Below are 7,743 nucleotides of genomic sequence, written 5' to 3' on the forward strand. Positions count from 1 at the left end.
ACATTTTGCTGATGAGATCATGAAGAGACGTATTTCTTCATTTCACGAACCAGCTTTGGGTGCAGCGGTGGTCTTCGTGTCTTCTTATTAAGGAGACAAACGTTAAAATATGCATGTACATAAAACCACGACACGGTGAAATTAGCAGGTGTAGAGTTATTATATTATATATTTATCCTCTACTAAATTACTTATGGACATCTTTGTATTTTCGAGGAAATTAATAATGAGAAAAATAACGATATTTGGAAATCAGTAAAAGAATCAAGAAAATTGCAGAGTTGTGTGTTCGAACCATGAAAGCCTGAAAGAAAAATTAACTCAAAAATCACTTTGTTATTGATATAATCTGTACAAATCTGCATTACGGGTTTTACTCTGGGCCGTGCGCTTGATAAGCATTTCATCTCAAGCACGGCCGACCAGGCTTTAAGCTTTTTTCTGTTTACACACAAAACTCTTTTTCATTAATTGTGTTCTTCCCCTGTTAGTAATCATGTTTCCTGCATAAAGAACAAGGTTAGCTCACAAATCAACTCATTTCATTTTGTGGTCAAGAACATTTTTTCTTCGTGGTTTTTCATCTTTACATATACAGTTATGGAAGAAAGACCTTTTAAATTCTATGTATTTATTGAGCAGAAACTCTTTAAAGAAGAAAATTACAAATGTAGGACTGGAAAAGCGAGGATGAACCACCCTAATCCATTAGACTCACGCTTTATTAAATGCAGCTTTTCTTTACTTCTTTCCAAAGCACCAATACTACATAACCAGATGATTAAATAAATACATTTTTATTCATAACTTCTACAATAAATCCAAGTAAAAGCCAACTCAATTATTTGAACAGAAGAAAAATTATTTTATACATTTACTTTAAAATATTTAGACATGCATTGTTATCACTATCACTTTCGTAAAAGCTCATCTAAAAACAGACATTTGTGACAGATTGGATGATGCACCCTTGAAGTGCGGTGTGCCCCAGGGTTCTATTCTCAGTCCAACTCTGTTTGCTGTGTGCAAGTTGCCACAGGGGTCCATCTTTAGAAAGTACAGCATGTCCTTCCATTGTTTTGCAGATGACATTCAAGTCTATCTTCCTCTGAAATCGGGATTGTGTTAGTTCACTGGTGAAACTGTCCTCCTGTCACAAATGAGTGGTGAAATTTCTTGGTGTGTTCACTCAAGCTTCTTTTAGGTTTTCTAAGCAGGTTAACGTAGCAGTACAGTCAGCGTTTTTCATCTCAGGCTTCTAGCAAAGGTTAAGCCATGTATGCCAGCTAGGGTGTTCGAACACATCATTCATCTGTTTGTCACCTGTAGATTAGACATTTGCAACTCCCTTTATTTTGGTTTAGAACCGTGCTCTCACACCTTCAGATGGTTCAGAATGTGGCTGCCCACCTACTGAAAGGCGTGAAGCGATGTGAGCAGGTTACAGCGGTCATGAAGTCCATTCACTGGCTTCCAGGTGTTCAGTTTTAAAATCTTGTTTTGTTTTTAAACCCATTAAAGGTCTTACCCCGTCTCATTTGACAGAGCTTCTTGTACCCCATACGAATTTTGCGGTCAAGCTCTCACTTACTTCTACAAAAAACTTGCGGTGACAGATCTTTCTCCGTGGATTGTCCAGCACTCTGGAACAGCTTGCCATTTTTGGTTAGATCTTCTCAAACTTCAGAATATTTGAAATAATCACTGAAAACTTATTTGTTTGACAATTTTTTTAAGACCTAAAGTGTTAATTTATTTTATTGTAATTTATTGGCTGTGTGTTATTCCTTCCTTGGTGTATCTTAGTACAATTTTTAGCTTTATAGTCAATTTTACTGTTTTTTATTGTCTCATTCATTTTAGTCCTTTATTGTTTCTTGGTTTTAAACTCGATATCATCTGTGAAGCGCTTTAGTCAGCTCAGCTGTTAAATGTGCAATCCAAATAAACTTGACCTTGATTATGCGTCAGTGTGTACAGCCATCTGTGGAAGTAAATAAGTAGAAAAAAAACTACAGAATGCAGAATAAATGAAAGAAAAAACTGCCCCGGTGGTCTTAACTGGTCATCAATTTCCTCCTCGGCTCTAATGGACACCATGTGAGGAGACCCAGACTCACACAGAGGATCGGGCAGAGGAAACAAGAGGAAAGACGAGGTAGAAGATTTATGTTTTTCAAAGAGCTAACATCCGGAGATAATCTGCTGTATCCCCAGATAGTCTTTGGTAGTTTACACACACCAGCCGAGCGGTAATTAATGACAGAGTCTCATCGGCATATTTGTCCCATCACTATGAAGTCTGTGCTCATCTTCTGCTTGTGGTTTAATGTTGGGGACCATCCAGACATAAACACACAGGACATCTTGGTTTTAAATCAAGTCATTGTAATGCTGCCAGCGCATAACAATACATGTAGAGCGGGTTGTCCGGTAATCGGAAGGTTGCAGGTTCGATTCCAGCTCTGACCAGAGAATGCCGCTGTTGTGTCCTTGGGCAAGACGCTTAGCCTGCCTTGCCTGCTAGTGTTGGTCGGAGGGACCTGTGTTCAGCTGGCCTCACCCTTCAGTGCACCCCAGGGCAGCTGTGGCTACATCATAGCTCATCCCCACCGGCGTGTGAATGGGTGAATGACGAATTGGGTTGTGAAGCACCTTGGGGGGTTGTAGAAGCCTAAGAAGGCGCTACAGAAATACAGACCATTAATCCACTTCCACAGGTGTAGATTATAAATTACCAGTAGGCGCTCCAATAATACAGATCAGAGGATTTATAAAATAATCTATTAAACATGAACATTAATTAAATAATAAAGGCTTATTTCCATGACTGGAATTTTAATAGAAATCTAGAATTTGTGTAAAATGGTTAGATATTGAATTTTCTGTGAATATTGTTGGGTTTTGTTGTGATTTTGTATTTTGTAGCTCTTACGGTGTTTGGATTGCGGGCAGCAGTAGCTCAACAGGCTGAGCGTGTTGTCCAGTAATCGGAAGGTTGCAGGTTCGATCCCAGCTCCGGACAGAGAATTCTGCTGTTGTGTCCTTGGGCAAGACACTTCACCCACCTTACCTGCTGGTGGTGGTCAGAGGGACCGGTGGCGCCTGTGCTCGTGCGCCCCAGGGCAGCTGTGGCTACATCGTAGCTCATCACCATCAGTGTGTGAATGTGTGTGTGAATGGATGAATGATACACTGTAGTGTAAAGCGCTTTGGAGTCCTTACTCTGAGAGGCGCTATACAAGTGCGGGTCATTTATCATTTATTTATCGACTAAAGTCACAGTTAAATGAGACAGATATAAGTTGGCAACAGTTGGAAAACGTGAGTAACTCAGACGCTCATGTAATCACATATGAAGTATATTAGAACTTTATTGTGCTATTAGAAGCTGACCCCCACACCGGTTTCCTGTGTGCGATAAAACTTGACTAGATTGACCAGAGAACGGCTGTCGGACTGTCAGTCGTGTGAGTGGATGTTTATCTCAGCTCTGAGACGTGTGGGAATTCTTCACCGCAGCCGGAGCAGCTCCCTGTCATGCCGGCTCCAGTGTCTGGCCTTGTCATTTTTCACATCTCCGCAGACACCGCTGTGGAAGGGGAGAGGACGTGTGTGTTTGTGTGAAAGGCACACCTGGCAGATAAGGAGACCTGCAACCCCACCTCTTCACCAACCGACCTCAACTCCTCTCTCATCCCCCCCAAAACTTCCATCTCTCCTTCTGCCTTACCATCCCTCTGCCCCGGGCCCTGATGGAGGAGATGGATCTTTGTCTGGGGTGGATGATGTCATTTTTGGCAAACAGGTATTTAGAGTTTAGAGAATAGAAATGGAAGAGCTGCTCGACTTTGTTTTTCTGCGTATGAGGTTAGGTGCACGGATGCTCACACACATTTAATGATCAGGTGCAAAACATCAGCAAAAGTGTTCCACACTGGTCTCGTGAGGTTACAAAATAACCAGAGAACTGATGAGTGATTTCGACAGTTCACACAATAAAAAGCAAGAAAAAAGGCAGCAGCATGTATCCAAATGGGCTACGGTTGATATATATATATATATATATATATTTTTTTTTTTTTTTGTTCTGCCGTGATTTCACACAACGGTGGTATTTTATTTTATTTTTTTGCTGGTTTACAGGAAATTTGCATGTGACTTAAGGTTCCAGATGTGTTAAACAGTTTTTGTGTTGAACGTCCTGCCTGGCCTGGCCTGATCTGAACTGTTGAGCGTGACGTGTTCTGAAAGTGTAGCGCATAAATAAATAGACTGGAGGCGTAAATTTAGCGACTTATCACTGAGCTTATGGTACTTGTCCAAAACGTGACACCTATCGGCCAATGGAAACGCACCCACCGACAACAAACGCAGCTGATTGCTGCGTACTACGATTAACAGACATTATTATGCATCCGATAAAAAATATTTTTTTTTAACAGCAATTACATTTCATGTTTGCCTTTAACAGTTAGAATGTTGTAGGGAAAAGAGACAAAAATGCAACAAATTCTTCGCCTACAAATGTTTTCAATTGATTTACTTATAAAGCATCTTCCTGCCACCAATCAAGGCAGCCCAAGGTGCTGACCACAACACAATAAAAAACTAGAATAAGAAAATAAAACAAGAAAAAATATTGAATATTTAATTAAATCAAATATATATTGAATAAAACCGAGCACAGGTTGTTAAAGCACCCCGTTTGCCAACTGAATAAATTCCACGTTCCATAGTTTTGGAGCCATCACAGCAAACGCATGAGTGTGTGCTTGGTTCTTGGGACCACCAGCAGGTTACCGTCAGCAAAACTCAGTGATCTACATGATCACTGAGGGGTAAGGAGGAGCTGCACCTGCGAGTGACTGGAAACTAAAACCAGAATTTTAAATTGAATGCGCTGCTTCGCAGGTAGCCATTTCAGTGCATGCAGAGCCGGTGATTCATGATCCCACTTCTGCAGCCCAAAGATGAATCTTGCTGCAGTGTTTTGGACCGTTTGAAAAAGTTTTTCAGTTGTATATTTTTGTAAGTCGCAGGGCTTCAATCGTGTCACCCAAATGTCACATAATCTTATCTCAAACCTGTTTCAGTTTTGGTTTATGATCCAGAAGATACAAAAAAAAATGTGAGTCAACTTTCTTAGAGGTCGGTGACCAATGTCCAAACTTAATTAAGGTCAATTCTGAACGAATTTCATTTATTTGCTCTAATATTGCAACTTGTTTGCAACTGTTGGTGACAAATCCACTTTGTCTTCTGCTGCAAGTTTAACCATTAGTTCAACGCTGTGGGTCAGAAACCACAAAATAAGCTGTTGGAAATGGCTGACAACCAAATCGCAAATGAAATGAGGTAAACATGGAACTAATTGAGACAACATTAAGGTCCTTGTGACTAAATTATAACTAGAACATTTATATGACATTCCCTCAGCTGAACAAATTAGTTCTGCAACTGTTGGTGAAAAATTACACCTGTCCACATGCGTCTGCCATTTATCAAACATGCAAAAGTGTTAAAAACCAGCTCAGCATTTGGATATTTTAGCACAATTTTGTGTCACCAACCAGTCGTAAACAGTCAGCCTAGCTGGATTCTGATCTTAGGCAAAGATAATTATAAAGAAGACAAAAATCAAACTTTAGTTTACAGACCTTTAGAATGACATTGAAGGACAGCATCAGTAACAATTAGTAATGTCTGATATAATTAGTCTATGACAATTTTTACATACCATGCCATACCATACCATAAAACATCAAACTCTTTAAATACTTATCCCTGCACTCAAAATTCTTTCATATTTTACAGAGATAAGATTTCATGTATGCTTGATGTTCGTTACCTAAAATTATTTAATTTTTCTTGTTTATGAGGGGGTTTCGGTTTATAAGGGGTCACGGTTTATGAGGGGTTACGGTCATCGACATAAATATACTGGACATCTCCTTTCCATAGGCTCCAATAACACGTTTTTGAGGTTAAATGGGAGGTGGCCACCACCGTCATTTTGACCGTGTCATAGGTTCTGTCAAGCCCAGACAATTCCACAAAAGGGAAGAGAGGAGGAGCTGAGGGTGGGGCTGTAAGGCTGGGATCAACTGACGACACCCGGTCGAACTAGCTACAAGCTAACCTGAAGCTAACCCTGGCTAAACCAAAGCTAACAGCTAAGCTAACGGAGGTAGCAACATAGGTACAACCGGAGTTAACTGTGCACAACACCAGAGCTTCTGAAGAGATACGCCGGGCTGACCGCTGGGTAAAACCGGGTGGAACACAGAGGTTTCGAGCTCCACAAGCCGGCAGCCGCACAGCAGACAAGCGCCGCTGTGATCTGAGATGCGCAGAGCTGCCGCTGGGGAGAACCGGGTGGAAAGGTTTCCATCCCAGAGCTCCACAAGCCGGCAGCCCACGCATCAAACAGAAGCTGCGATAAGACACAGATGCGCCGAGCTGCGGGGAGCGGAGAACGGGTGGAAAACATCGGTCTCCCGAGAGCTCCACAAGTCGATAGTTGGAACCCAGCTGCACCAACATGTTATATTTCAACCCATTTTCTAAAGTGCAGCATTATGTTAAATGCACTGGGTTTTACCCTATTACATTTAAATTTGATGGTTAAACAGTACATGTTAAAATCTAAGCTCAGCTCGGCAATGACCTAAAATACATAAATATAATTTTACTTACCGAAAAAAAATGAAGTGGAGACTCCTTGGACGCTCTATTAGTGCAATTAATGCCACAGCAAGTCATTTTGTCCAACAATTGCACAAAAAATATCTAAAAAATAATACACAAACACAGAGACTCAAAATGCCGGAGCGGTTTCCAAGCCAGACCGAAGCCTTTCCATGGAGCTAGCTCTGTGGTCACGTGGGTCTGATGCTCATTAATTATACAGAATTTTAGGCTTTTACTACACTTAAGCAGAAGAGTCAGAAAAAAAATCAACCCCTCAGAGTTGTCATGAGTGTAAACTAGATCATTTAAACAAAAAACATGTTTTGGTACCAGGCTGTAAACATGTTTATTTCTGCTGTGAAATTGGTATTTTTAACATGGGAGTCAATGAGGATTTGCTTGCTTCTGACACCAGCCCCTAGTGGATGAGGGTGGAAATGCAATTTTTGGTACTTCCGGGTTTGACTCCACTTTAGAGCTCCATTGTGGGGGCTTGGTTACGGTTTAGGAGGGTGTTATGGCTTAGGAGGGTTTTATGGTTTAGGAGGGGGTTACGGTTTGGGAGGGGGTTAAGTTTAGGAGGGGGTTACGGTTTATGAGGGGTTACAGTTTAGGAGGGGGTTACGGTTTGGGAGGGGGTTACGGTTTATGAGGGGTTACGGTTTAGGAGGAGGTTACGGTTTAGGAGGGGGTTACGGTTTAGGAGGAGGTTACGGTTTGGGAGGGGGTTACGGTTTGGGAGGGGGTTATGGTTTGGGAGGGGGTTACGGTTTAGGAGGAGGTTACGGTTTAGGAGGAGGTTACAGTTTAGGAGGGGGTTACGGTTTGGGAGGGGGTTACGGTTTATGAGGGGGTTATGGTTTGGGAGGGGGTTACGGTTTAGGAGGAGGTTACGGTTTAGGAGGGGGTTACGGTTTGGGAGGGGGTTACGGTTTAGGAGGAGGTTACGGTTTAGGAGGAGGTTACAGTTTAGGAGGGGGTTACGGTTTGGGAGGGGGTTACGGTTTATGAGGGGTTACGGGTTAGGAGGAGGTTACGGTTTAGGAGGGG

This window comes from Nothobranchius furzeri, chromosome 7 (genome assembly GCF_043380555.1).
Source record: "Nothobranchius furzeri strain GRZ-AD chromosome 7, NfurGRZ-RIMD1, whole genome shotgun sequence".
Classification (NCBI taxonomy): Eukaryota; Metazoa; Chordata; class Actinopteri; order Cyprinodontiformes; family Nothobranchiidae; genus Nothobranchius; species Nothobranchius furzeri.